A 9,952-nucleotide genomic window follows, 5' to 3' on the forward strand; every position below is an offset into this window, starting at 1 on the left:
AAATTTTTTTTTGATTTCTCCAAACATAGACATCTCAAATTCATGTTTCATTTTGTCAGCAAAGCCTTTGCAAAACACTTTCTTTCCACCAAACACTATGTCATCCACAAAGATTTTAGATACAATAATATCCTTACCTTCCTCTGCTTTGATGTATATGTTGATGTTATCATCAGTTCTTTCAAATCCTATTTGCACTAGATACTTGTGAAGTCTCTCATACCATGCTCTAGGTGCTTGTTTCAAACCAGAGAGTGCTTTGTGTAGCTTACAAACCATACCTTTATTGTTCTCATCAAAAAATCCTTCTGGTTGTTCAATATAGATTTCTTTTTCTAGTATACCATTTAGAAAAGCAGACTTTACATCCATCTGATAGACTTTAAAATCTTTATATGCAGCATACGCAAGTAAAGTTCTCACTCCTTCCATTCTAGCAACATGGGAAAATATTTCCCCATAGTCTAGTCCTTCTTCTTGAGCTTAACCCTTGCATACTAGTCTATCTTTGTTTTGGTAATCTCACCATTCTCATCCAGCTTGTTTCTGAATACCCACTTGGTGCCAATCACATTCTTGTCAACTGGTCTAGGAACCAAACTCCAAGTTTTGTTCTTCTTTATTTGATCAATATCTTCTTCCATAGCTGTATACCAGTCATCATCTTGTAATGCACCATATACAATCTTAGGTTCAAATTTGCTGATTAGACATGATTCATATCTCAGTCTATTCCTTGTCATTGGTCTTGCATCTTTGTCACCAATTATCTGTTTAGTAAAGTGATGTCTTTTTACATATTTGGAGAATCTTGGCTCTATCCTTGTTTCCATGTTTGATCTTTCTAATTTAGGGTCACTATGCACTTCATTGTCAGGATGTTCTTCATTTATTTCATGTGTACTATCTTCAAAATCAGATTGTGCATTTTCTTCATTCTACAACTTGGCATTCACTAGTTGTGAGTCAGTTGAAACTGAAACTTGTTGTTGAGTTTCAATTTGATTGACATCATCCTCGTCAACAGTCATCCCTTCATAAGAATACACAAAGCTTTTGTATTCATCCATTTTCTTTGGTTCTTCAGCTTGGACTTCTATATGTTCATCAAAGTTTACATTTGCACTTTCCACAATTTTGTTAGTGTTAGTATTCAAACACCTATATGCCTTACTTCTAGTGGAATAACCAAGGAATATGCCTTCATCACTTTTTGAATCAAATTTTCCATTTCTAGCATCTTTAAGGATAAAGCATTTGCAACCAAATACTTTGAAATGTTTTACATTGGGTGAGTGACCATACCATACTTCAAAAGGTGTTGTATTTGTACCTTTCTTGACTTGTACTCGGTTCAGTGTATGAACAACTACACTTATAGCTTCTATCCAGTATTTTAGAGCAACAATATTTTCCATCATTAATGTTTTGGCACATTCAATCATAGATCTATTTCTTCTTTTAGTAATTCCATTCTTTGGGGGAGTTCTAGGAGTTGACATTTGTCTTTTGATTCTTTTATTATTGCAAAATATCTCGAATTCATTTGATGTGAATTCACCACCTCTGTCTGATCTTAGGCATTTCAAGCTCTTTCCTGTATCCTTTTCAACTCTAGCCACATACCACTTAAACTTTTGAAAAGCATTAGATTTTTTCTTTAAGAACATAACAGTCATCATCCTAGAATAGTCATCAACAAACAACATTATGTACTTATCTCTTTTATAGCTTTGTACTTCCATTGGACCACATAAGTTAGTATAAATAACTCAAGTACTTCTCTAGATGTATAGTTTTTGCTTTTGAAACATGACTTTGTCATCTTTCCTAGCTAACACTGTTTGCACATGATATTGTCAGGCTTCTTCAATTTTGGTAAACCTCTAACTTTCTTCATTTTACTGATATTGACCAGATTATCAAAGTTGACATGACATAATCTTCTATGCCATAACCATTCATCATCAAATTTTGCAATGACACAAGAAACATCACCCATTTCAAGGTAAAATAGATTACTCCTTGTTTGATCTCCTTTTCCTATCAGTTTACCATCAATATCATAGATTTTTGCAATTTTATTTCCAAATTCTACTTTGCATCCTATGTTGCCTAACTGTGAGACACTCAGCAAATTATAGTTTAATCCTTCAACATAGTATGCATTATCACATGAAATTTTCTCTATAAGCTTAATAGAACCTTTTTCTTTGGTTTGACATGGAGCATCATTACCAAATCTAACACTATTTCCATCATACTGAGTAAAGTTAACAAACTTACTTTTGTCTCCTGTCATGTGATGTGAGCATCCACTGTCTATGATCCACCTATCATTCTTGTCATATATGTTACCAGTGTCGTGGGCTCTTCTTCATCACATTGGTCCTTCATGGCTACATAAACAAATTCATCATCATTATCATCATAATTTTCTTCAACAATATAACCCTTCTTCCCTTTTTCTTCGTAATCTCTCTTATCATCATCTCTTTTGAATTTGTTTTTTTTTCCTTCCTTGTAATCCTTTTTCTATGTACACCTGGCAGCAATATGACCTACTTCATTGCAATTGAAACAAATTATAGGCATCTTACCTTGGAATTTTCCTTTACCTCTATGAAATCTTCTAGAAAGCAATGCTTCCAATTGTTCCACATCTTCCTCATCAGTGCTACTGTCACTGGATACATATTACATTTTTCTTCCTTTCTTTGATTTCACCTATTCAGCATCTTTTAGTGATAGCTTGGCCTTAAAAGTAGATTCAACATTCTCAGGCTTGTAGTTGTCAAAGTTAGATAACTCAAATGCAGTGAGTCTACCTATTATACCTTCAAAACTTAGATTGTTTCCTGGCACACATCTTAACTCTTGTATTGTTGATACTCTAATAGCATAGATAGGGAGCAAGGTTCTTAAGAACATACTATTAACAGTATCTTCATCCAATTGACCATTCAAGCATCTTATTGCACTTACCACTTCCTTTATTCTTGTGCCATACTGAGCAACATTCTCATTTTTGTCCATTTTCATATCATAAAACTTTCCTATGAGACTTTCTCTTTTTTCTCTTTGTACATTCTAATCTCCTCCATAGATGTCATATAGGGCTTTCCAAATTTTGAATATAGTGTCACAACCTTTGATATCATCAAATTCAACATAGTTGAGTGCAGAAGCAATCTCCAACATTGTCTGATTGTATTCCTGTTTTTTTTTCATCTCTTCTGCAGTAAGAGTACCAGTTGGATCTACATGTTTAGTGACAATTGAATTTTGGGCATAATCTCCTATGGATCCAAGATTTAGCTTCATCAAACTTTTCCATGCAAAAAAGTTGTCTTTGTTGAGCTTGGGAACTTCTCTCTTAGGCATTTTGATCTTTTCTACTTATAGTCCCTTTAAACTGAATCAGCAGTTTAGCTCTGATACTAATTGTTAGAATTTTTTTAGAATAACTGAGAGGGGGGGGGGGGGGGTGGGGGGGTGGGGGGGTGAATTAGTTATCCAAGGTCCAAATGCCCTAATAACACTTTTTTAGTATTTTTAATGAATCCATACACTTTTCATTCATCCAAACTTAAATCAACCATATTAGCAAGTTATAGTAAATCAACATGTAGAGCTAAAACATGCAAGATCAACACATGACACAATGATTTACGTGGAAATCCAATTTGGGAAAAACCACCAGTAACATGCTACTTGATTTTCACTCTTTTAAAGTGATCCCTTGTTAAAAGCCTACCCTTTTAAAGGCTTACAACACACTGTTAAATCTGACCTTGTTAGAGGATATCAGCAAGCTATTAGGAATGGGCCTGGTTAAAGGACTTTTGAACATTCTCTTGGAATGTCAACCTATTAAAGGATTTACCTCATGGCTATTAAACCAACCTAAGTCCATAGGATTTAAACTATCTATTACAATTGCTAGAAAGTAACAATAATGGCTCTTTGATCTAATACAACTTACAACATACTTTGCAGATTTCATATCACTTTCAGTTCAGTCCTATTGCTTGGCTTTAATCATTTCAGCTCGGATAGCTTGTCTTCCTCTCAAGCTTCATCTCCTTTAGTCTTCTTACTCATCATACCAATGCATCCATATCTGAGGTCTTCTTATTAAAATAGAGTAACTATGCTCTCTTTCCTCCTTAGCATCTCCTTTAGCATTTTACGCTTTCATGCTTTACCACCTCTCTCTTTCCTTCATGAACTTATGACTTCTTAAATAGAAATTTGATTTTCCTTTGCTGCTCGATTCTCCCTCTCCAATTTTAGGGTTTCTAATGGATTAGGTAGGATACAATGTATCTACCCCATATGTTGTTCTTATCTAGAAACTTCGGCTAAGTTCCAGTTGTAACCTCAAAAACATTCTACATGGTGTTCTATGCCACTAGCACATCATTCTTATCTTCCTTTTAATTCACAAACTTCTAGATAACAAACTTTTTGGCTTAGATCTAGCAAATCTTTGATTTTCAAAATAATGCAACAACTCGGTATTATTGATTTAATGGTGCTCGATACGTCTGTGTTACTCAACACTTATATCTGCTCGACACTTGTCTTTGCTCAGCACTTGATAAACTATGTATCACTTGGCATCTGAAGTTTAACTTTCTCGGCATTTGAAGTTTAACTTGCTTGGCTTTTGAAGTTTAACTTGCTCGGCATCCAAAGTTTACTTGCTCGGCTTCAACTAAGAATCTGTTCAGCACCTACTAGCTTTACTCAGCTCCCTCTCTCTAATGAACCTAGTTGGGCTTTATAGATGTCTTAGCTAAAACCTTACATCTTTGATATGTTTCAGTGTGCCCATTCTCTGTGTCTTATAGTATGTCATTAGTACATTATTTCATCAATAGCTTGACTAATCCTTGTACTTCATTACAACATCATAACTTCAACCCTTCTCTTGGTGTTCTAGTTACATCTTACTGATTTCCTCCTTCTTGTCAATCAACTAATTGATAGTATTTGGATCACTAAAACAATTGCCATTCCTGCAAGTAGCAAGTTTGACATCAATGACAAAAGAATAATTGAGAACATTTTTTACCAGTTCCATATGATCATTCCAACAACTTTCCTCATGATCTTTTCAATCATTTTCAACAATCTCCCTCTTTTGCATTGATGGCAAAACAAACTGATCAATTAATCAACTTAGTTACAACTAAGATTGTATATGTTGTCTGCTACTTTTCTTAGCTACTGCATCCTTACTACTAATCTCATATATCTCCCTCTTTCATATATATCTCCCTCTTGCTTTGTATTGATCAGGTTTCTGCATATTTCTCCCTCCATGACATAAATGCCAAACATGTAGAATCTTTATCATGAAAAATATAAGCTTTGGCTTCTTGATGTTTTCTCCCTCTGTCACCATGCTTGTGACTGATTTGGAGTTTTTGCTCTTGTTGTCATCTTCTGCATCATTCTTTTGATATTTCAATGATTTTTTCCTGTTGATGCAGGGCAACATCCTTGTTGCTTTAAACTGCTTGAGTTAGGGGTATTACCCCCAACTTGCCTCTAAGATATTCATAAGCATCCTTGGGCAATGGTTTGGTGAAGATATCTACAGTTTGTTCCATTGTGTGAATGTATTTCAACTTCACTTGTTTTTCTTCTACCAATTCTCTGACATAATGATACTTGATTGCAATGTGCTTAGTTTTTGCATGCATTACTGAAATTTTGGATATGCTTATAGCACTTGTGTTATCATAATACAATATCACAGGTTTTGTTACTTCTTCTTTCATTCTGTTCAATAGATTTGTGAGCCACACAATGTTTGTGCAATTGACTGCTACTGCCACATATTCTGATTCTGCAGTGGACTAGGATGTGCATGTTTATTTCTTGCTAGTCTAGGTAACTAGCCTTTTGCCTAGAAATAATGCACCTCCACTTGTGATTTTTCTATCATCAATTTTGCCTCCCCAATCTGCACCTATATATGCATTGAGCTCAAATTTTCCTTTTTTTTTGTAGTATAGACCAAAGTTATCGGTTCTTTTAAGATATCTCATTATTCTTTTTACTGATATGCGATTATTTTCTTTAGAATTAGTAGCAAATCTAGCCACTATTCCAACTACTAATGCTATGTCTAGTCTGCTATGTACAACATATTGTACTTTTTGAATAATGGATCTGTACATTGTTTGATTAACTTCAGGCGATTCATCATTTTTGGACAGCTTATTTCCTATTGCCATTGGTGTGCTGACTGGTTTGGACTCCTCCAATCCAAATGCTCTACGAATCTCTTTGATGTACTTTGATTGTGTCACAAATATACCATGTTTGAGTTTATCTACTTGCAATCCAACAAAAAAAATTGATTTCTCCAAACATAGATATCTCAAATTCATGTTTCATTTTGTCAGAAAAGCCTTTGCAAAGCACTTCCTTTCCACCAAACACTATGTCATCCATAAAGATTTCAGATACAATAATATCCTTACCTTCTTCTACTTTGATGTACATGTTGCTGTTATCATTAGTTCTTTCAAATCCTATTTGCACTAGATACTTGTGAAGTCTCTCATACCATGGTCTAGGTGCTTGTTTCAAACCATAGAGTGCTTTATGTAGCTTACAAACCATATCCCTGGTGTTCTCATCAAAAAATCCTTGTGGTTGTTCAATATAGACTTCTTCTTCTAGTATACCATTTTAAAAAGTAGACTTTACATCCATCTGATAGACTTTAAAATCTTTATATGCAGCATATGCAAGTAAAGTTCTTACTCCTTCCATTCTAGCAATAGGGGTGAATGTTTCTCCATAGTCTAGTCCTTCCTCTTGAGCATAACCCTTGCATACTAGTCTAGCTTTATTTTTGGTAATCTCACCATTCTCATGTAGCTTGTTTCTGAATACCCACTTGGTGCCAATCACATTCTTGTCAACTAGTCTGGGAACCAAACTACAAGTTTTGTTCTTCTTTATTTGATCAATCTCTTCTTCCATAGCTTTATACCAGTCATCATCTTGTAATGCACCATATACTGTCTTAGGTTCAAATTTGTTGATCAAACATTATTCATGTCTCGGTCTATTCCTTGTCATTGGTCTTGCATCTTTGTCACCAATTATCTGTTTAGTAGGGTGATGTCTTTTTACATATTTGGATAATCTTGGCTCTATCCTTGTTTCCATGTTTGATCTTTCTAATTCAGGGTCACTATGCACTTCATTGTCTAGATGCTCTTCATTTATTTCATGTGTATCGTCTTCTGAATCAGATTATGCATTTTCTTCATTTTGCAAATCGGCTTTTGAATGCAACTTGACATTCACTAGTTGTGTGTTGGCTGAAACTGAAACTTCTTGTTGAGTTTCAATTTGATTGACATCATCCTCATCAATAGTCATTCCTTCATAAGAATACACAAATGTTTTGTATTCATCCATTTTCTTTGGTTCTTCAGCTTGGACTTCTATATGCTCATCAAAGTTTATATTTGCACTTTCCACAATTTTGTTAGTGTTAGTATTCAAACACTTATATGCCTTACTTCTAGTGGAATAACCAAGGAATATGCCTTCATCACTTTTTGCATCAAATTTTCCATTTCTAGCAACTTTAAGCATAAATCATTTGCAACCAAATACTTTGAAATGTTTTACATTGGGTGAGTGACCATACCATAATTCAAAAGGTGTTGTATTTGTACCTTTCTTGACTTGTACTCGATTCAGTGTATGAACAGCTACACTTACAGCTTCTCTCCAATATTTTAGAGGAACAGTCTTTTCCATCATTAATGTTCTAGCACAGTCAATCACAGATCTATTTCTTCTTTTAGCAATTCCATTTTGTGGGGGAGTTCTAGGAGCTAACGTTTTTCTTTTGATTCCTTTATCATTGCAAAATATCTCAAATTAATTTGATGTGAATTCACCACCTTTGTCTAATCTTAGGCATTTCAAGCTCTTTCCTATTTCCTTTTCAACTCTAGCCACATACCACTTAAACATTTGAAAAGCATCAGATTTTTGCTTTAAGAACATAATAGTCATCATCCTAGAATAGTCATCAACAAACAACATTATTTACTTATCTCCTTTATAGCTTTGTACTTCCATTGGACCACATAAGTCAGTATGGACTAACTCAAGTACTTCTCTAGATGTATAGTTTTTGCTTTTGAAACTTGACTTTGTCATCTTTCCTAGCTGACACTATTTGCACATGATATTTTCAGGCTTCTTCAATTTTGGTAAACCTCTGACTTTCTTCATTTTACTGATATTGACCAGATTATCAAAGTTGACATGACATAATCTTCTATGCCATAACCATTCATCATCAAATTTTGCAATGAGACAAGAAACATCATCCATATCAAGGTAAAATAGATTACTCCTTGTTTGATCTCCTTTTCCTATCAGTTTACCATCAGTATCATAGATTTTTGCAATTTTGTTTCCAAATTCTACTTTGCATCCTATGTTGCCTAACTATGAGACACTCAGAAAATTTTAGTTTAATCCTTCAACATAGTATGCATTATCACATGAAATTTTCTCGATGAGCTTAATGAAACCTTTTCCTTTGATTTTACATGGAGCATCATTACCAAATCTAACACTATTTCCATTGTACTAAGTAAAGTTAAAAAACTTACTTTTGTCTCCTTTCCTGTGATGTGAGCATCCACTGTCTATAATCCACCTGTCATTCTTGTTCATATATGTTACCAGTGGTGTGGGCTCTTCTTCATCAGATTTGTCCTTCATGGCTACATAAACAACTTCATCATCATCAATGTCAATAGAGCCTTTCTTGCATGCAATCATAATAGTGTTATTCCCCATCAAAATGTGTGCAGTAGGAGAAGCCTAAAAAGAAGAGAAGAAATTTGAAGAAGGCGCCATATGGTGTGAAACACCTGAATCTAATAACCAACCAAAAGAATGAGGGATAGTAGTTGTACATAGTACATGACCCTTTCCCATATCTTTATCATTTGAACAAAGTGATTATGATGAAGAAGGTCTATGAGAAGTAGAAGGAATATGAATGTTTCTCTTCTAAAGGAAAGTGATCAAATCTGAAACTTTTTTGGCATAGCCATATAACTTCTTCTCATAGCAACGTAACTCACCATGATTAGGCTTATTACAATAAGTACACTTTGGTAATCCTAACTTTGATTTATCCAATAAGGCAATCAATCCTACTGCCTCATCCATCTTGTTCCTATGCTACATTGCCTCAAAAGGCCTTTATAAAATTGGCTACACTACATCTAAACAAGACCACTATCCTTTTAACTACAGAAGTCATGTCATTGTGGTCTTCCATGTGTGATAATTATGAGGGGTTGGAAGTTAAAGACAAGAGATTTTGACCATTATTTTAGAAGGTGTTGAATTTTTTTTTAATGTAGTTCTATTTTACATAATGTAATAATAGAAACAATATGACAAAATACCCCCATAATGCAAAAAGTTGAACCCCAACTACTAGAAGGAATACATAAATGAGAGAAGAGAAAAAAAGATTCAAATATGAATCACAAATACCTATTTTTCTAGGCCAAAAAATGACCAAATGCTGAAAGTACTATATCCAATCAATATTACTCCAAACTAATACCAGGTCTAGAAAGTAGACAACAAATCATGCACTTTAAAAAAATAGCACTTGAATATTGGTCCACATGAGCTCAAGTGAAGCCTTTGAATTTGCAAAAATTGGGGTTTGCAATTTAAAAAAAATTACAAACATAGATCACAAACAAGCTATACTAATGTCTAGATCATAAAATTCTACTCGAAAACAAAAATATATTCTCAAAAAAAGGAGTCCATATGAGTGAGATATCGTTGTTTCAAAATCACCTCTATAATTATTATTTTTGAATCACCACCATCAGAGCTCCAAAAATCAAAGAAAAATGCCTGA

Source organism: Cupressus sempervirens, chromosome 5 (genome assembly GCF_028749045.1).
Source record: "Cupressus sempervirens isolate cs-2001-9-10 chromosome 5, ASM2874904v1, whole genome shotgun sequence".
Taxonomy (NCBI): Eukaryota; Viridiplantae; Streptophyta; class Pinopsida; order Cupressales; family Cupressaceae; genus Cupressus; species Cupressus sempervirens.